Source organism: Dermacentor variabilis, chromosome 1, assembly GCF_050947875.1.
Source record: "Dermacentor variabilis isolate Ectoservices chromosome 1, ASM5094787v1, whole genome shotgun sequence".
Classification (NCBI taxonomy): Eukaryota; Metazoa; Arthropoda; class Arachnida; order Ixodida; family Ixodidae; genus Dermacentor; species Dermacentor variabilis.
In genome coordinates this window covers 238,089,773-238,111,750 of record NC_134568.1, presented here as the reverse complement: position 1 = coordinate 238,111,750, position 21,978 = coordinate 238,089,773, and the positions used below count along the sequence as shown (strand labels likewise).

General features: G+C 48.2%; 1 protein-coding gene across 1 annotated transcript in view; it reads left to right on the top strand.

Annotated features, from left to right (window-relative positions):
- Positions 1-21,978, top strand: part of LOC142560165 (PH domain leucine-rich repeat-containing protein phosphatase 2-like) — a 58,290-nt gene that overhangs the window by 16,590 nt on the left and 19,722 nt on the right. The window lies entirely within an intron of this gene.

Below are 21,978 nucleotides of genomic sequence, written 5' to 3'. Positions count from 1 at the left end.
TCACTCAAGGGGAGCAATATTGACGTCGCAGGAGGAATTACCATCAAACAGAGCGAAACGCCTAGGTTTTTGTTTTGTTTTTCGCACTTTGAGCACCGCTTCATCGATCCCTGCTGTTCCCCAAGTGCATTGGCAGTATCACGAAATAAACCGTTTTTATCCAACCGGTAATCAAAGTTGGAGAAATTCTAGCAGTTGTTGCCTTGAGCGTGCCGGAACACCCTCGAATCTCGACATCTGTACTCTAGTTGTGTTTCCTGTTGCTAGTCATGCCTGTGCTCAGTGAACATACTCATCATTGTGAAACTGCAGCGCGCACACAACAAACGAGACAAAAGGCAAAGATAACACACAAGCGCTGACTCGCAAGTCAGTTCATATATATATATATATATATATATATATATATATATATATATATATATATATATATATATATATATATATATATATATATATATATATATATATATATACTGATGATTTGTGACCGGCTAGTTCTGTTAATTCTGAGGTGGCTGTTCCGTATTTCAGAGAAGAAAATCCAGGGGATTGTGGCGCTTTCAGTATCGATGTACAAGATTTGCCCTACTCAATTTCTCACTCAGAATTAATGAAAAGCGTCAAGCTGTGCATCTGTGACGACAATGATGAAGTCAAGTTTAGAAATGATAGTGAAATATCTGCTGAAATCTTTTTTTCTTGAAATTCTATCTTTTTGCCTCAAATCAACACTTATTGGATGGGAAGGTGCTTTGTATGTGCAGAGTTCTGGGGTATGTATTGGCTCGAAGGTCGCCCCAGTCCTCAGCGATAGTTTTCTGGCCAGAGTGGACAGAAACATTCACAGTGGTTTACTTAGTTTAGTTATAAAACGTTCTTTCCTATTCGCCGATGATTATTTAGTTATATATGCCAAGCCAGTGTTACCAACGTTTTATAAGTGTTCCGAGAATGTGGATTGGGCCTCAAATTTACCTACGATGTTGCAGAACACAATGAATTGCGATTCATCGACCTAACACTGCAACTACGATTTGAAGAAACTTGCTGGATGTATAACCCTAGATCAGGAAAACCGATTCTTCACTATGGTCGTTCAAAAATTGTCGAAAGTGTAATCGCAGTGTCTTGCCTTAGGGCTGCCTTGTTCGAATCATGCCGTTACACAACGAACCTGGTATTCTCACGTCAAATTACTATAGAATAAAATCGACAGAGCTCCCAGCCTCCCAGAGCACATTATTTGTAAGGCGGCTGAAAAAAATTATCAAGATGGTTAAAATTGTTGAACCAGAGAAGTCCAGAGACAGAGATCAAACACAACGAAAACGCATTGCTGTCTTGCCCTATGTTAATCACTTTTCCCACGGACTAAATAACGTCACCAGCTGCATGGCTTGGCGTTGACGTTGTTTTCAGCACCCCTGACGAGCTGCAACGAATCTGTCAAGCGGTAGCGAAAGAGTTTGACAAAACGAACAAGAAAAACTGCGTCTGTGCTTTAAAAGAAGACTCTAAGTTCGCAAGATGTAAAGTTGGTGTAGTGTGCAGTCAACTGCAAAATTTTAAGGAACACGAAATCTGAGAAAAAAAAGCTAAATATCTGCGCAGCCTCAAAACGCAGCCTAGTATTCGCATTTACAGCCTCTACCAGTATATACGAACAACACTGTGATGTTCGGTTTTACTGACGGCTGTTACAGGCTGCTCGGAAATTGAACGTTTTCTGAGATCCCGTGGTGCCTAAACTTTGATGGTTGATTATACATGTTGATATAAACGTGCGGCTATATGTTTAGATAGGCCAGACCGGGCGGTGTGTAACCCGTCTAAAAGAGCATCGACATTCACTTGGCAATGATGACCATTCACACTTAGCCAACCACTGCAAAAGCTGTTATTGTGAACCACTCATTTGTGATACTATGAATTCGCTTGCTTATAAAAACAAACACGCGAAATAACCAAGGCCTTCCATATGAAAAAGCGTGCTGATATGTGCGCGTAAGTGAGTCATCTATTGGCGGCGAGGAGTTACGGAGTCGCCATCTACCGGAAGCGCCTCGCTGGCGTAGTATGAGGGATCACGCGGCGCGCTCCTCATAGGTTTTGCTGTCAGCGCTCACTGAAAACACCACGCGCGAGCTCTCCCGGACATTTCTGTAAGTACTTTCGAAACTAGAGAAGTTTTTTACTGTCTAAATAATAATCTTGGGCAAACTGAAAGCACAGAATCGTTTACAGACGCTATCTCTTTACCGAATACGTACAGTGAACACCCACTGCGCGCGGTCGCCGCGATGGAGTCTCCCGAACCGGCTTCTTGCGTGAAAGGTAGGTAAACACTCAGAACAAACTATGTGAAATAGGTTCTTGTAGTGTTTGTATAACTAAATTGAGCGTAATAGAACGAAGCCTCAATGCAGCGATCGCGCAGATTCGCAGCGACCGACTGTGCGTCTGCATGCTTGTCCGCGCACTGTTTCGCTTTCGCCGCGTGCGCGCTTTCGCACCGAGCCATGATATTTAGGCCGCAGAATATGAGCATTTGACAGTATAAAAGCAACCATTGTTGCGTGGGTGCTATCAGAGCTGTTCAAAAATAATTTCATTGTAGAGACTTCGACGCCTACGGGGACTGTGATGTGCCGTCGCGACGATTCAATCTTATTTTTGTCTTCTATATTCTTGGACGTTTCAATATTATTTCTCGAGTTGCGTCACACTGTATGTTTATCGGTGTTCTCAGCGTGCAATTTCCCGCTGCTCCTTTTTTGTAATCCAGTGCATTAATTCATAACACAAACATGACCATATGTCATGCTTTTTTTAAATTTCAGCTCGAATTTCCATTCGTGAATGGCACTTGCAATTCCAATAACGTACACTTGCTCCGTACGTACGGCTAGGGCATCGGATTATCTGCACGATTCAGACCGTGCATAGACGCTGACACGACATTCACTTGTTTGTTTCGCTTTTCCTGCATCATCGTTTTACATATGCGTTTTTAATATTAATGCTTGTACTTAGCTTGTATAGATCTATCATATTTGCTTCGGCCACTGAGCTGCCATCATTTGGCGCGTTTGAGAAGATGCGTCTATCTAAGTTATAAAACAAACAAATATCATTTACGAGCGTGGGAATTGTGTGACTATTGGTGACACTAGCCATAAACTTACAAGCTTCAAATTATTGTTCAATGATGCTTATAAACTTCACGTTACTGCTCCAACCACACGTTGCGTACTAGCTGCGGAAGTTACGATAATAAAAAAAGGATAATCGGTCTGATCGCCCTCCGCTGAGGAACGTACACTATGTACGACAGCTAAATATACGACTGGTAGATGAAGCCGCACGCCATGTGTGAAAAAGCGGTTAGAAGCACATCGCCGCGCAGACGCCTGGCGACACGAGCGGAGCGGGGTGCTTCGCCGCGCAATACTTCCGTTGAGATTATATGCAAAGTGACTTTTACCAAGGTCGAATTTAGAGTGGAGACAGCTTCGCTGGAGAGTCTGCTGAAGTCCTGCGTCCATGCAACTAGACGCCTCAAGCGAAAAGAAAAAAAGAAGGGAGAAAAAGAAAAGAAAGACAAAAGAGCAACTAAACAACTGACGTGTACAACACTAGGTAATGAATACGCTAACATGAAGGGAATAGGTTTGGGAATGTTGGTTATTCATCGTAATGCAAGTAACATAACGCAGTAAGGACGAGGGACAAGTCGAGACAGGACAAGCGCTAACTTTCAACAAAGATTTTATTGCGGTCCTGAGCATGGCGTATATATCAAATCAAATCAAATCAGTCTATTCGGACGTGAACACGTCTGCACAGAACATGCCCACGGAGTGAGGCAAAAGGAAGAAGCTAGTAGCATACTTCCTCACAAGGCCCCACCCCGCTCAGGATCCTCGGGATAGGCTCAGGATCCGCAATAAACTATTTGTTCATGAAGGTTAGCGCTTGTCCTGTCTCGACTTGTATCTCGTCCTTACTGCGCTATGTTAGTTGCATTACGACGCTAATCAGCTTTCCTGCAGATTTTATTAATGGCTGACTCGCCTGGAATTACGAACGATAAGGGTAATTGAACCTAAGCGCTTTCCACGCGTTTTCTTCCCGCATTGCCCATACTAAAACATGCGCGGAATCACTCGCACAGCCGGACCCTGCCAGCGAAGGGCTTCAATGGTACGACGGCGGCGATAAGCTCAGTTCGGAAACTGCGTTCTTCGCGATGGCGCACGTCCGCGGACTTGGAGATAGCCCGCTTCCGCCGCTCGATTCTTAATGGGACGCGTGACGACGGTAGTCGGCAACTACGCACGCGCGCGCGCGCACATGCGCACGTATAGTACACGTCAGTCCGTATCACCGGGCCGCAATGAAACGCGAACAATGCCAAACGGAACATGCTCCACTTCGCGTTTATGCGTTTACCCATGTGCGCGCAACATGGCGTGATTCGAGCTTCGCGGTGGGTCATGCCTGTAATGCAAGTTGGGCAATCGACGTTTGCGCACTAATGTCACATCACGCACCCGGGTAATAACGATTAGGAATCGGCCGCGCTTTGTCCGTGCGCGTTTCGGACGATGCTGCGCAGTAGTACACACGTTTTTGCGGAGCACGCACGTACTGCGAGCCCACGACCCCTCCGATATAAAGCCTCGCGCGCGCTCCTCGAGGCGCGCGCGGGAGGCGTCGCCGGAGCTTCCCGAGTTCGAGCGGGTTGCGCGTGACCGGTTCCCGCGCGGCGCGCCCCGCCAAGTGGGTCAGCGCCGACCGGGGCCTCCGTCGGACGCGGCGCCAAGGCGTCCGAGGAAGCGGCAACCGAACAAAGAGCAATCGCCGCACGCGAGGACTGATATCTTGCACGTAGCGCGCGCTCGTGTTTGTGATCGGATTCGGCAGTTCACGCGCCGCTTTTCATGGACGACATTGTCGCCGAACGGCGTTGACAGGCGAGCACTAAAGCAGAAACCCGTCTCGTCAAACTTATTTCGGAGCAGTCGAGTACTCTGTAAAAGAAACACGAACCGAACGCATTGGTCAGTGATCCTCGAGTGTTATTTGTTGATGAGTGTTTATGCACTCGGCGATGCCTGTATACAATGTATCTCTTCACCATGAATCAGTGGTTGCTAGCGAGCGCTCGCGTGCGTCGTCTGTCGTTGACCTTTTCTGAAGCGCCCTTTGGCGAGGCCAAAATTAGGACTCTGCTAAGCGCTTTAGTCAAACACAAATAATGGACCGATCAATGTCTACACACATTCTACAGCTTGCCCGACAAGACATTTCATGGAGTTCACGTTGAAATTTACAGATAATGAAAGCGTTTGGTCAATTGTGCAGATTCAAAACGCAACTAGCCGAATTCCCAAACTTCCTGTTCCCAAATGCTCGTTGCCATTGGTTGGCCGCCTTCGCTAACGATATGTTAGAGATTGGCTGGCGTCGTATCTTATGAACAGTTTCGTTATAGCGTAAGAACGTTTTTTTGTGAATACGAGCCAATTCTCTCCAGTTCAGACTCCTTTAGATCGACACTCTTTGAGCACCGGGAAATCCATGAGCTATATACTCGATACACGCACTATAGAACGTGCTGAGTGCTAGAAAGTGAAATATTTTCCATTAAAATTGCAATAAACACTTCAGATCAACGTCTGCTGAGCTAAACACAATCCTGGAAGCTATCAATGACATTCCTCAATAATATCGTTGCATAAAGTCTAGATGCCAAATTATTCTTATATTCTTCTTTTTAGTTTATGGCTCACATGAAAGTGGGAACATAAAAAAGAAAAGAAAAAAGAAACCCCACTAACGCACTGCTTTTCCTTTCCTCCGGGTCCGAATAGAAAAGTCAATAACAAAAGTACTCGATCTGAAACAAGCCCAAATAAATCTAGCATTCACGCGTTGTACATGCAGGAAAATACCGGTCAAACCAGTCTAGGTTTCATATTTTGGGTCTATACATTTTCACATGCAACCTACAAATAATTTGCTTCAATTCGTCTCTGGCATTCTTCGCTAGCTAATATTTCTGTAAAGTGTGATCTACCTTAACTTCTTGGCACGTTTATTAGTCAGCCGCGTGTTAGCGCATTATGATTATTGCTATTATATTGCCGTAGTAACACCAGCCGCCAAAGGGAAACAAGCATGGCCAAGTCAACTTATACGTACAGTCGCGTGCAATATGACTTGCAACACACTTGTTCGTGGTCGAAGGGGCTCCAGAGCTGCGCGGCGGTTCTGACATGCGAACTAGCGGTTTAATAAATACCCCTAATTTAAGCTGTGTTTAGGTCTGGAACTTGCCCTGTGTCTGTGCAGCCGTACAGACTCGGAGCCCCTTCGACCACGAGCACCGGTGCTGCAGGCCATGTTGCACGTGACTGTACGTATCGAAGTGAACTGGCATCCGAATAATTACCGTATGTCCCAGTTAACGCTCGCCAAACTGCACCCCCCCCCCAAAAAAAAATGAAAAAGAAGAGAAGATCAAGAAATCGCAGTGCAAGATACGATTATAAGACCAGTGGTGTTCGGTCTTCAGAGGTCTGACGACCGAACTCTTGAAACTATTTCCTTATATATAGAAAATCGATCGATTTTATCGAAGGTTTATCGAGGGGCTCCCAAGCGCTGACTCTGGAATTTTCCTGTCAGCAACTCTGTCCCCTGCACAGCTTCAAGGTTGTACTTTCACTTTCGGTTGCATTTGTCAGCTTCTGGAACTTTGGATAGATATAAGGAAAGGAAGAAAACTTCAACACTAGGTTTTACCGAGGGCTCAAATAACGGCGCATGCTGCGAAACGCGCGTTGTTATGATTTTTGTGTTTCAACAACAGCCCAGTGTGATTTCATCTTTGTTCCCCTGGGGTCGCTTTTATTCAACAGCGTTGCAGCAACGTATGCATAATATATGCGAAATGCTACCCATCGTCTGGAGTTTTCACTCATGCAAGAGCATGCACTCTACTTCCGCCTGACCAGTCGCAGTAGCTTGCCGAGAGCCTTCATGTATACGTATACTGCTCGAACACAGTCTGTGCAAACGCTCTTATTCTTTATTAAACAATCCAGGGAGAACGCCCGGAAGCTTCACCATTAGTTGAGTTAAACTGTGACGTTTAACGTCTCGAAGGCGCACGGTGGGCTACGAAGGACACCTCAGTGGAGGTCTTTGGATTAATTATGGCCACCTGGAGTTCTTTAACGTGCAGCCAAAGCGCTGTGTGTGTTTCTTTTTCTTTTTTTTTTTTGCATTCCACAACGTAATGCGGCCACCGTGCCCGGAAATCGAACCCTTGACCTCGTGCTCAGTAGCAAAATGTCATATAGTGTCTGATTCACCACGGCGGGTGGCGTTATCAAAAAGTGCACAGGCTATTTCAGAGCCTAATAGAGCATGGTTCGATTAAATGCGAGAAAGGTAGTGGACTTCTCCCGCCTTGGCAGTCATTGCTCTCAAAGCCTTAGAGAATGCAAAAACGTAAGAACCAAAAGACATCCTACCTGTAGTATTCGGGAGTCAAAATAATCGTTTCCTGCATAATTACAGTGATTCGTACATCTCCTTCACATTTTAGGAGAAGCTCCTTTTTTCGTACCATGGGCGTCGCTGGGGCAAACATCAATTCCAGAATCCACATTAATTTTTTTAGCGCCCTGAAGATGGTGAGGCACACACTTCGTATATTTTAGATTTTCTTTACTTCCAGTGATTTTCCGCTAAACCACAATTATTCTCTTGGCTTACGGTTTTTTTCGGTGCTTCCTTGAAATTTCGCAATAAGCTGTTCGATAGCTTTTTGACTAATTGCTTCTGCTTTGCCTCCGCTGAGAACACCAACAATTCACCAACACTTTGATCAATGGCAGTATGCGTTGCAATCCGCCGTCGTCTTAGAATAAATACACAGATCATGTGAACACTGAAAATGAGCAGGCACATATTCTGCGGTCAGGAGATTTTAAAACACTGGAATTAAGTCACTTTGTGGCGTGCCTCACAAAAGGCTAAGCGTTTCGGCCGAACATTAATCGGCTTTGTGGCAAGGCTGCGTCTGTGCAAAGACAACAGTGCATGAGGGCTAAGAGAGAGAGATGGAAAAAGATCGTGGATTATAGTTTCGCTGTGCACATATTAATTGACTGTTCTTAAGTAATGACATTGAACAGCTATTTTCAATCCTGCAGCTAATAAAGGAGACCTCAACATTATTATAGTAAGCTTGGCAGTCCTCCTCAGAGTGGTCCACAAAAATACGCGACTGCGGCGTTAGATGAACGCCGAAGGATGGAGATGCGCGGATTGGTATTCCCCAGGAACGCAGCCACCTTGAATGCGCCAGACAAAGAAAACTGGGTTATTAACGAAAGCCGCTGCAACGAGTACGTATAGCCGCTGGCGAAAGGGTCACTAAGTGAAAACGTTCTGGGCCTGGTATAGAGTCAAGAGAGCTTTCTGACTGAAATAAATTTAATGCATGCCCTGAATGCGCGGCGACGTAGTGCATTATTTTTCCCCCTTCCCTTCTTCCGGATAAATAAACGAGTGCTTACTTTCTTCTACTTTTTAATTCCCCCTCCATCAGAATGCAGCGGTCGTGGACGGGAATTGAACCCTTGACCTCGTGCTCTGTAGCAAAGCGACGTATAGCCTTCGAACCACAGCGCGATAGAAATATTCGATTCACCTATTAGAGGCAAACTTTCTGACTCTGCTACATACGAGTCGGCAACCGGAAAACTACATGTTTGTCTTCACAGATGCATCAACGACAGACATGTGCAAATGATGACCCTCTGGGCGGATAATTCATTTGTAGTGACGTTATTGGAGTACATTTTGTCGACTTTAACTTTAAATCCCGCCGTGGTTGCTCAGTGGCTGTGGTGTTGGGCTGCTGAGCACGAGTTCGCGGGATCGAATCCCGGCGGCAGCGGCGGCCGCATTTCGATGGGGTCGAAATGCGAAAACACCCGTGTACTTGGCTTTAGGTGCACGTTAAAGAACCCCAGGTGGTCGAAATTCCCGGAGTCCTCCACTACGGCGTGCCTCATAATCAGAAAGTGGTGTTGGCACGTAAGACCCCATAATTTTTTTGTAGACATTAAAAAAAGCGCTCTAAATAAAAATAAAAAAGGCTCGCGTACGAGACACGGATTAGAAGAACAAAAAAGCAGGAGTTTTTACAGGCGCCTTTTTTTTTTCACACAAGGTTCCGCATAAAGTCCAAGTGCGGTAATATTGTTGCCGTATGCTGTAGGTGCGAATGAAAGCATGCGACGGCGAGCTGACGATGGTGGTTCGATCTCGCGCGCGCAAGGGTGGAATGCGCGGAGGAAGCGTGCCGTATTCCATCGCGCGCAAGGCACCAGGAGGGGGGAGGAGGGGAGCCGTTGTACTGCGGCGGCGGGCGGCAGCGTACGGCGCGGCCGTGTGGACCCCAGCTTGAAAGTGTTTGGATCCCACCGATGGCATCGGTTGTTGGGAACTCGGCGCTGACGCCCGTGGTTGTACCTGGGTCGCAAGCCCCAAGGGTAGCGTTGGCCTGGCGGCCTGGGGTACAACTGGAAGCATCCGAAGGTCCCGGCAAAGCATGAGTCGACTGGTAACAACAAAACAACTTGTTTATTTTAACATCGCAAAGAGTTGGCGGTCAGGTTGACCGAAGTAGAGAGACGGGAGAGCACTTTACTCAACAGAAGAAATCGGAGCCCTCTTTTTGGCGTCCGGGGGCAGCTGTTTTTATACTCTCGCAGTTGAGGGCAAGAAGGAACCCCTCAATAGACGAGCACGTGAATGTACAATGGGCTAATGGTGACGCACACTGTCGTAGCGCTGCCGGTCGGGCACAATGACTGGAATGAGAGGGTGATCCCTGCTTTCGCATCGCCTGGTTCGGGCACAATGACTGGAAGGGGAGGATGACCCCTGCTGTCGCATCGCCTGGTTCAGGCACAATGACTGGAAGGGGAGGATGACCCCTGCTGTCGCATCGCCTGGTTCGGGCACAATGGCACATACACTCACACACGCACATGAAGACACGTGGCATCGGAACATGCCTGGAAACGCCTGGAAACACCTGGCGGGGAGCGTTGCGGCGACGACGAACGGGCCAAAATGTCTGCCGCCCCGCCGCAGTCGCGCCGGCAAAACCGCGTGTCGCAGGCGAAACGCAACAGACCGCCCCGCCGGGGGAAGGAGATCCCGATGGACAGGGGACTGCATCCGCTGTCCGGAGGGATGTCGCTCGATGATGCTCATAACCGAAGTCGGGCGTCCCTCGACGTTTCTTGAGCGCAGCGCACAGAGAAGGCCTCGTTCTCTCGTTCAGGTTCGCACGGGACACTGCAAAGTGACTTCGGGAGAGTTCACATTTTTGTTCTCGTTCCCGGCAAGCGTTAGAACTACGCTGAAACTCAACCGCTCAGTCAGCAAGCACGGCACAACCCTCACTAAGCCCTGCCAGGCTCTTTCCCCTTTTTATACCACTGCCTAGTTCCTTACAGTAGTCTAGCATCACTCAGAACGCGTCCACAAATTGGAAAATTGCACTAGAAAGCATATCATCACTTTGAAACACTAAACAAAAGCAATATGTTAAAAAAAATCCTGCCTCAGGAAGAAAAACATCAGTAACCAACAATTTTGAGGCTGATTCCTACGTTAGGGGCTTCGACTTAAGCCATCGGCGTTACCGTTGAGACTCCCCTTTTTGTAACGCACCTCAAAGGAATATTGTTGTAAAGCGAGGCTCCAGCGCAGGAGGCGGCCATTTTTGGGAGAGATGGTCTGCAGCCATTGGAGAGGGCAGTGATCCGTCTCAATGATAAACCTCGAGCCGGCTAGATAGCATGACAATTTCTGAACGGCCCACACGAGACACGCACACTCTTTCTCGGTGGCGCTATACGCCTGCTCACGACTGGTCAGCTTACGACTAGCATACAGGACGGGGTGTTCTACTTCTCCATTTTCCCGTTGGCACAGTACAACGCCCATGCCTCGCTCACTAGCATCGCACTGAACAACGAACCCTTTTGTATAGTCTGGCGATCGTAGCACAGGCTGGTTTGTTAGGGCACTCTTTAGGGCGCTAAAAGCTCTTTCCTTTGTCTCGTCCCAGACGACTGTTTGAGGCTCTGTTTTTCTTAGAGCATCCGTCAGGGGAGCCGCGATATCAGAGTACCTGGGGATGTACCTCTGATAGTAGCCGGCGACACCTAAGAACGACCGAATATCGGTCTTCGTGCGCGGTTGCGGAAAGTCTCGCACAGCGGCCACTTTTATTTCAGAGGGGCGGCGACGACCCTGACCAATCACGTGACCGAGGTAGACAACCTCGGCCTGTGCTAACTGGCACTTAGGAGCCTTTACTGTCAAGCCCGCTTCGCGCAGGCGGGTTAGCACTGCCCGCAAGTGTGCCATATGCTCAGACCAGGATGCGGAGAATATCGCTACGTCGTCTAGATACGGTAAAGCGAATTCTTGCTGTCCCCGCAACACTTTATCCATGAGGCTGGAAAAACAGTATGGCGCGTTCTTCAAACCAAAACTCAACACTTTAGGACGGAATGTTCCCATTGGTGAAATGAACGCCGCATACCTACTAGCCTCTTCTGTAAGTGGAACCTGCCAATAACCCCTGACAAGATCTAGGGTGGAAATAAACTGAGCGCTACTAACTTTCTCAAGGCGCTCCTCGATGTTAGGGATCGGATAAATTTGATCCTTAGTGATGGAATTAAGCCTGCGGTAGTCGACGCAAGGACGAGGTTCCTTGCCCGGTACCTCAACTAAAATCAAAGGGGAGGTATAATCACTCTCACCTGCCTCAATAACACCGAGCTGTAGCATTTTCTTTACCTCAGCCTCCATAATATCGCTCTGGCGGGGTGACACCCGATACGCCTTGGATCGTACTGGCTCTGGGGAGGTAAGTTCTATATCATGAGTAAGTACAGAAGTCCTACCAGGCCTCTCAGAGAACAGACCTTGAAACTCTTGTAATAGCTGGTGTAGTTCGGTTTTCTGCTCAGGCGACAGCGGTGCTTTACTGATAAGGTCACTAATGACTTGACCGGTGTCTTCCCTGTTCGTCACTGAGCCTAGTCCCGGAAGCTCGACCGGAAGCTCTTCAGGAACGTTTACCATCATGCACACCACTGCTTCCCTTTGTCTATAAGGTTTGAGCAGATTACAGTGGTAAACTTGCTGTGCTTTCCGCTTTCCTGGCAGACTTACCACGTAGTTAACGTCCGACAGTTTCTGAACAATTCGCGCTGGGCCCTCCCACTGCACGTCTAGTTTGTTGTTTAGCGATGTGCGCAATATCATGACCTCATCGCCCACCTCAAAACGACGGGCCCTGGCTGTCCGATCATAATAAACCTTGGCCCTCTGCTGGGCCTTTGTCATTGCTTCACCTGACAACTCTTGTGCCCTTCTTAAGCGTTCGAGGAGCTTAAGCACGTACTCCACCACGACTGGGTCGTCGCCCCTGCCTTCCCATGATTCTCGAAGCATGCGAAGCGGAGACCGAAGCGAGCGACCGTACACCAGTTCAGCTGGCGAAAACCCCGTAGCCGCATGCGGCGCGGTTCTTAATGCAAACATCACCCCAGGCAGACACAGCTCCCAGTCAGTTCGATGTTCAAAACACAATGCTCTCAACACGCGCTTCAGGACGGAGTGGAGCTTCTCAACGGAATTCGACTGAGGGTGGTACACTGAGCTGTGTAGCAGCTTTACCCCACACCTTTCGAGAAAAGTTGTCGTCAAAGCGCTAGTAAACACTGTGCCCTGATCTGATTGGATTTCCGCAGGAAAACCAACTCACGCAAATATGGACAGTAGTGCATTGACTATCTCAACTGAGCTGAGTTCTTTAAGCGGCACTGCTTCAGGGAACTTTGTCGCTGGGCAGATCACAGTCAAAATGTGTCTGTACCCCGTGGCTGTTACCGGCAGAGGTCCCACTGTATCAATAACGAGCCGTCTAAAAGGCTCCGTAATGATAGGTACCAATTTCAACGGCGCCCTCGATTTGTCCCCTGGTTTGCCCACCCGCTGACAGGTGTCACATGACCTCACGAAGTGGTCTGCGTCCCGAAAACACCCTGGCCAATAGTACTCTTGCAAGAGACGGTCCTTAGTTTTCTTAACTCCTAGGTGTCCGGACCACGAACCCCCATGCGTCAAGCGCAACAGATCCTGACGATAGCATTGAGGCACGATCAGCTGATCGAACTCCACTCCTCTGCGGTCTAGATACTTCCGGTACAGGACTCCACCTCTTTCCACAAAACGCACATTTTTCCTGGCGATACCTTCCTTGACATTGCAGCGTATGTTTTCTAGGCTACCATCCTTCTTTTGCTCGGCTATCAAAGCCGACCGGCTGACTTTTAGCAACCTATCAAGTCCGTCTGACGTAGGCGCGATGAGCAAATCTGTAGATAGCTCTTCTAACTTTCCCGTGTCGGGCATTTCCTCTCCAGTATCTGGCGCCTTTAACGTTACAGACTCAAGTTTATTCAGTTCGGGCGTGCTCTGAATATCGGCTTGCTGCGCCTCTGACCCTTTTTCGTTGTTTGATAACATCGGCCCCGCAACTACCGCCTTTGCAGCGAGCTCCCGAACCTTCGATCTGGTTAAGGCCTGAACGCTAGCCTCACCAAACAAAAGCCCCTTCTCGCGCAGGAGGTGATCGGACCTGTTTGAAAATAGGTACGGGTACTGGGGGGGCAGCATAGATGACACTGCCGCCTCCGTCTCAAGCGCTCCGAAAGGTCCTTCAATAAGCACCTTTGCTACTGGCAGACACACGCTATGAGCTTCCACGGCTTGCTTGATCCATGCGCACTCGCCCGTGAACATATGGGGTTCTACGTAAGACGGGTGAACTACATCCATCGTAGCTGCGGAATCGCGAAGCACTCGGCACTCTTTCCCGTTCACGAGGAGGTCTCGCATGTAAGGCTCGAGAAGCTTCATGTTCTCGTCAGTGCTGCCTATTGAAAAAAACACAACTTTTGGTGTTGTTTCCGGACACTGCGCCGAAAAGTGACCCGGCTTCTGGCACGTATAACACAAGCGCGCTTTCCTCATCTCGAACCGCTTTCTGCGTTTGGCTGCCGCCGTCTCTTTACGTTTGGTCGGACTGCTTTCACTCGCATCCTCACTACGCGTGTCCCCCTTTAATCTCATGGGCGTGAACTTCGGCCTCTCAAACTTCGAGCCAAATTCACCCTTTTGACCGTCCTTAGCTCCGCGAGCCCGACGCGTCACAAACTCCTCGGCTAGCTCAGCGGCTTTAGCCACCGTACAAACGTCTGGCCTATCCAAGACCCAGTATCGCACGTTCTCCGGTAACCGACTATAAAACTGTTCTAGCCCAAAACACTGCAGAACTTTATCGTGGTCACCAAACGCTTTCTCTTCTTTGAGCCACTCCTGCATGTTTGACATAAGCCTATACGCAAACTCTGTATATGACTCACTTCTGCCTTTCTCATTTTCCCGAAACTTCCGACGGAACGCCTCCGCAGACAGCCGGTACTTTTTTAGCAGACTCGATTTTACTTTGTCGAAATCCTCTGCCTCCTCTCTATCCAAGCGAGCGACTACGTCGGCCGCCTCGCCGGGTAACAAAGTGAGCAAGCGCTGTGGCCACGTTTCCCGAGAGAACCCCTGCTTCTCGCACGTTCGCTCAAAGTTAACCAGGAACAAACCAATGTCCTCTCCAAGCTTAAACGGCCGCATCAGGTCAGTCATTTTGAACAATACGCGTTCTCCTGCACCGTGTGCCTGACTTCCATTACGAGCGCGTTCCATCTCTACCTCAAGACGCTTCATTTCCAAAGCGTGTTGACGGTCGCGCTCTTGTTGCTCTCGCTCTTTCTGTTCTTTACGTTCACGATCTTCTTTTTCTTTCTGTTCTTTAAGTTCGCGCTCCTGTCTTTTTGCAGTCTCCCTCTCTTCAATGGTCTCAAGGCATTCCGACAGCTCGTCATCCTCAGCCTCTAACTCAAGAATAGCCTTTAGCAGTTCTGGTTTTCTGAGTTTGTCTGAGACATCCAGACCCAACTCTCTTGCAAGCTCCAACAATTTCGGTTTGCGCAACGACTTCAAATCCATGGCTGCTCTGAATGCTGCTTTCTCTACTGCTTACTATTGTCTTGCCGCAAACTAACCCGGCAGCAACGACAACCACAATTACCAGCTCTGTTTCTGACACTAACAAAAGCCTGGCAAAGCTCAGAAGAAGAAAGTCCCGCACTCACCAAACCTCGCAGGCAGGAATTCCGCGCAGTCGTTCCGCTGCAGGCAACCAGTCGTCACACAGGGCTCGTTGCACTGCTCCCGGATCGTCGTTGAGCTGCTCAGCATACAGTCAACTGCATCTCTTCGCTGCTGGCCTCCGTTGTCGCGATCTCACCGCTGGCAGACAGTTGTTTGAAGTCGGAGGCGATCTCACCGCTGCCAACCAGATGTTTGGATCCCACCGATGGCATCGGTTCCGCGTGTCGCAGGCGAAACGCAACAAAAGCGATCTGCGACGGGGACAGAGTGCGCCGAGTGCTGATAGCTTCGTGTGCACCGTGTTCTCGCCGCTTAGTTCGCGTTGAAGCGATAGGCAGCACGAAGGTCAATTCCCTCGCTGCTGCTGCCGCGCTTCTTCAAGCCAGCGTTTCGACAGCGAGAACCCGCGGTTATCGAGTGACATATGTTCTTGTTTGCTAGGGCTCGCACGACATCATACTTGCTAATTTAGTCAGTAATATAATGTTTACAAATGTATACGGCCGATAAAGCTACCATCCTTACTTCGTATAGCTGTCCAATAATTTGCTATCGCAATCGATGCTTCTCCTTTAGGGCGAAACTCTTACTTTTTTATTAATGCCATATATTTTAGTTGTCTTCGTCTTTGTAGGCTACTCAAGTGTGATTTTGTGTTTACGTGTGCTTTGATAATTAATATATCATGTTTCCCGAGTGGTACTGCAAACCATGTGCAAGAACTCATTTTCTCTTTTCTTTGGGTCTGGATTCACAAAGGTTTTCGTTCGTAGTGGCTCTTTGCCATTAGTCGGCCGCCTTCGCTAATGATACGTACAGCATCACGATTGGATAAAAGTTGCACTTAAGAAAAAACGGTAGCGTAAGAGTTTTTTGTGCATACGAAGTGCATACCGTATGGGGAGCGCTTGTGAAATGCCTGTGAACAATAAACGACTGTTCTCTACAGTCTATATGTCAGACTTTGAGGAATGCGATATTTCACTTATATTTTTTTTCTGCCTGTGTTTTATTATTGCGAATTGACTGCACCACGTTTGGTTGCGAACTGATAAATGGCCGAAATGTTTGACTCGGACTATCATCATCCTTCATTCATAATTAGCAGTTTAACGTTGCGGAGAAGCGCGTGTGTGTAGTGACTTTGAACTTGGGAAATAGAAGATATAAGTGCAGTACTGTAACTGTCTCTCGCTTAGGAAGTCATCGCAACAGTACTGCACGAGGAAAGGGGAATTAATGGGAGTGAACGAGAGTGCAAAGAATATAAAGGATGGAGGAAGTCGAGCGTAAGGCCGTCAAAAAGTAGTATCCGAAGAGCAAACGGGCCTTGTAGCCACGTATAAAGGTTAGTGGATTCAAGGAACTCAATTAGAGTAGCAGGCTCGTTTGAGGAAGCATGAAATTTCACTCGGGAAAAGAAAACCCTCAAGACGGCCGGTGGGAAGTCCTAGGCGTCGGTACGAGGCGATTAGTGTTTCCCGTGCTGAACTGTGACCACCGCAGGATGTGTTTGAGTGTTTCATCGACTCCAGCATTGCAGTCCTGGCAGACGCAACTGACACTACCTGAATGACGAGAGATCCGTGCCGCAGTTCTGACACAGACAATGAGGAGACGGAGCAATAGGGCCCGATCAGCTCGGGAGAGTCCCAACTTTGGTAGCGGCCGGGGGGGGGGGGGGGGGGTTGAACGCTGGCGGCGAATCTATTGTCAGGGTGTTTAATTCTGACTGCCTGTGATATTAGTTGGCGTGCGGTGTCAAAGAGGGAGACACAGTTGCTACAGGGGGCGTTGCGGAGGAGCTCGCGACACAACACATCATGTACATTTTGCCACCATTTCCAATCCATTATAAGTAAACCAGTCGATCACAGGAATGAGAACCAGCGAGTTGTATTGCAGAGAAGCAGTGTCACAAGCGAGTTCAGACAATATTAGCAGCACGTTTCACGCTGCATGGGGTTCCCGTAAATAAATGATATGATTAGTAAATAAATTATACGACACAGTTCTGGACTGGTTAGCGTCTCTCGCGTATACGGCCCCATCATTGCCACCAGAACCATTGCATTTAGACACATGCCATGCCGGTGTCCTTTATAGCACTATCACCTACGGGCATTCATAGTTCGGCCACGCAAGGGATGAGCGACACTGCAGGCACAGTTGGGCCTCTGCCACAATAATATATTTCCAAGCTATGAAACCAGACTTGAACGTTGCGGTCATTGCCACAACTGCATTATATGTTACTTGATCGATTTGGCTTAATAAAATACCGTGACCATTCCATCGAACAAATGTATAAACGTACATACACCCTATTGCAACAAAAAGTAAAGGCCCACCGGACTTCATCGCCGACCACGGCTGGCTAACCTTCACGTTTTCCCGACAAATTGAGAAAACCTCACGTAGCGCGTTGCTGCCGGCAGTGAGGATAACATTCAAACATGCGCCAATCGCTCGCGTCCGCATAAGCAAACTCATTATACGGTCTCCTTGTCCGTTGCCGCAGGGCTCGTGGTTAAAGCAAAAGAAAAACTAACACACAGGCAAATCTGCGTGTTTGTTATAGCACAATGATGATGCGGTTGCGGCATGAACCCATGTTTTTGTTGTCCAGATTTGGTGGTAGCGATAAAGTCTTGTAGCTAATTTTGACCTCGTGAACCTTCGGCTGTCTGATTAAACTACGCAACACCACAACCATAAAAGACTGTTCGCGTAGCCTTGGTCCCGCACGCCATGCATATTACATGCTTCACAATCGATTACACAGGCCTCGACCACGATTATCATCGACAGGCGCTAAAAAGGCCACAAGACGTGTCACTCGACTGGTCAACGCACAGAGCCCGCATAGAAAAATGGAGGCAAGTGTACGCGAACTTAGCCCTATATATATATATATATATATATATATATATATATATATATCTTTTTTTTTTATTCGTCGCACCAGCCCCTAGCGCGAATTCACGACACATTCGAATGCAAATCGATTTTCCCATTCTGCAAGCTCCAAAGGGCGACCAGATATAGATATTTGCATTGCGTAACATGTAGGCCAGCGATCTACAAGTACGTCGTAACGATCACGCTTACAGTTAAGCCGATAATCGAAAACTTGATATAAACATTCGTAGGCCGCCCCCCTCCTCTCCTCCTCCGAAATATAAACGCCCCGAAGAACGACTATTTATATGGCGACGACATGGGGCACCTGCAGTTCCTCTAGCAAAAGATCAAAGGTACGAATCATTAGAAAAAGAAGGTCACGGCATAATGGCAGAAGTTAGCCGCTTGCTCGTGTGCGCGTTAAAGTATGACAGCGATTTCACTGCGCATAAGCACTCTCAACAAACAAAAGCGCTACCGTGTGCCATTTCGTAACTGATCGGTTCATTGTGAAGCTTACGGTCCTGCCCTCAAACTCTACACACAGGCTCGGCGGTTGCGTCATCGATCGTGGCATTCGTGGCCGCTCGGACGCGCGCGCCGAGAAACGGCATATGTTCCCTTCCCGTACGTTTCCTCTACATCAATTCTAATGCGCACTGCCTTAATGCGAGAACCAACGGGGCGCACCGCGTTGCCACATCAGCGAGAAACACATCAGTGGCCGTTGCATTTAAAACGCGCGGCATGCTGCGCCCGCCGACCACACGGCGGTGTGAGTGTGAATGAGCCTCTGGCGCTGAAGTTTCGAGTTGCCGTCGGGGCACTCTTGCGTGAACAACAGTTTCCGTTTCGTTGTTTCCATGCATCGTCAACGTGGGTGCCCACATTTTCTCACGTAAAAATATTGAAAAAGAACGAAAATTAAAACGAACGAAAGCGCAAGCGCTCCCGCGGGCCAGCGCGACCGTCAGCGCGCGATTCCTTTCCGCTCCCGCGGGCAACGGTTACCTCCAGCGGACAGTTCACGAAACCGACAGCACAGCGCGAAGGTCGCCCGGTGCGTTGCGTGCACGATCGACGCCGCGGCCGCCGGGCCGCGTACACACACGTGGGACGCCTTTCCGACTGGTTTTCTGAGCAGGTCCCAGGGAACCGTGTTTAGCGTCCGCCAGAGCGGAAACGGTCCCCCTCTCATCTGCGGCCGAAGGAGCCGTCAAGCCGCGCTCAGGTACGCGCAGCCGACGATCCCACCGCGCGGTCAAGTTTGGGTCGCGCAGGGCCCCCGCCGCATCGGCGGGCAGGCAGCGCAGCGCTTGTCCGCGCCGCGCCCCTTTTCGTGCACCAAGAAGTGGGACTGCGAGTGGAAGCAAGAAAGATGAACAACGATGAACACACGCACACGAACCCGCGCGCGCTCGTTTTCGGAGCACGGGACTCGAGAAACGACGAGAAGACGTCGCAGCCGGAGCATATATGCCCCCGAATAGAAAGGTGTAGCGGATACCACACCGATTATTCCAGGCATGTAGAGTGGCGAAGTTGGAGGCTATTTCAAATCCGCGTTCCGAAAACTTTTGCAGTCGACTGTGCGGTTTTGATGCGCAGGCGGCTACGCGCTTGCCGGCTTTGCAACCGTACACATTCGGAAGTGCAAACAAGAGAAGCGTGTATACACCCGACCATATTAAGAATTCTCATATTTAGTCACCCTATCGATATCACATTTCAAGACCTCCTTGTTCCCGGTTAAGTAAATAATAAAGCAGAGAGAAGGATGCGCAGTTCCTTCGAATATATTCAAGGAACTCTGATTAGCATCTGCAATTGAGAACACCGGTAACAAACTGTTGCAGCGCTCACTGATACATTTTCTTTTCTTTTTTTTTTTACATTTTTCGCATAACTTCTGTTTATGCGAGAAACTATTCCTTCTTTTCTCCGCTGCCTTCGGAGCCGTCGCTGTAATTTGGCGCAGCACGTAAAGGAAGTAATCGTGCGCGAGCTTCATTGCGCGATCACTAAACGCATCCCTGAACCGCGACCCTTGTCCGCTGAAACGACAGTGACACACAGATGGGGTTTATTGTTGTTGTTTTTTTCGTCGAGCATGCTTCCATTCCACTTTCTATACGTGCGCACTAGTCAACACTTGGGTGTTGCTTTAGCGAATAGTGCATCTGGACCGTAAAGTGTCAGCGCAAGCCGGTATATATGTCATCATTTCGAATACCGGTCTTGAGCATGCATGTTGTATTTTGAAGACAAGGTCCTTTTTGGGCATGTTCACATAGATTTGCGGCTCGCGGGATTTGGGTATCTGACCACTTTCGTCTCGGAAATAAGATTATCTGAGACCTCATAGTGCGCGCGGCGCAACGAAAAAATCGTCAGAATGAAGCCTGGAACGAAAGGGACGGACCAAGTTAGCGTATATACATCTGTGTACGGGAGCACTAACAATGCGCAATTAGCGAAAAAATGACGAAATGAAACCCAGATGCGTTCGTTCAAGCTGCGCGAGCCCAAGAACGGAAACGGAAGTGTGGCTTTACTCAACCAAAAATGCGGGCCGATTCTGAAGGTAGCGTTATCTAAAATGAAAGAAAGCGAAGTAAAAGAAAGTGAAGGTTAAGTAAAGGGCTCTCTGTAATAGTAAGATGGTACTAAAGCGAAGTAAGCTGGCGTAAGCGAAGTTAACGCGACTCAACAGCGGTTGACACCGAAGAAAGAAAGAAAGAAAGAAAGAAAGAAAGAAAGAAACATGAAAAAATATGGAACAACAAACCACATGGTAAACTAATGCGCCCGGAAGAGCTCGTCCTTCTTCGATGTCAACCACTGTTGACTCACCTTCTTAGTTTCTACTTCAGCAGGCGGGTGGCAGGCACAGCGCTTCTGGAGGCCAAATAAATGCTTTCTTAAAACGAGTTAAAAGAAGCAGCGATCGCATCATCATTTTCTTGTAATGGCTATGCAATGTCATTAACAGCATAGCATACTATGCCTTCTATTAAAGGAGCGTGTCTGTGGCTCTGCGACATGTACTTCAAAAATTGGGCATAATAATATTCAACCATTATCGTTGTATCCCTTCACGTGTATAAATTAATTCTTGTCGACTCGGATCAATATGTACAGCATGAGCCAATACGAAAGGAAATAAGGATACGAAAGGAAAGGAAATTATGAGGATATATTACTGTAGAGGTGTAAGTGGGGGCCAACCTTTTTTTTTTTTTTTTTTACATGCTGCGGTCACTTTGCTTTTGAAGAATCTGCCCCGTGGCGGTTTATTCGTTGCAGGACGCATATAAGGGCAGGTTCTCACAGCAGTAGCAGGTGTTACCTTTCGGTATGTTCTGTGCACTCACCAATAAAGCACAAGGGACTGGTTAACATGTGCAGGCCTATTCCAATGCCCGCATTCAGAAAAACGTTCTTGCGCTAGAACTGTTCGTAATAACAGGCGCCAGCCAATCGTGATGTTGGACATACTATATTATTAGAGAAGGCGGTCGGCCAATGGCATACAGCACTAACGAACTAAACTCTGTGAATTCGAGCCCAGACACGTCCCAAGCTGCGTGGCGTGCAAACTGCATGACTGAAAAACTCGCACGTGACTTTACGCGTGGAACACATTGCGCAGACCAAGTATATAGGAATTCTCAAAAGATATGAAAACCAATCTTTGTGCTAAATTCTATTATCGAACAAAAATTT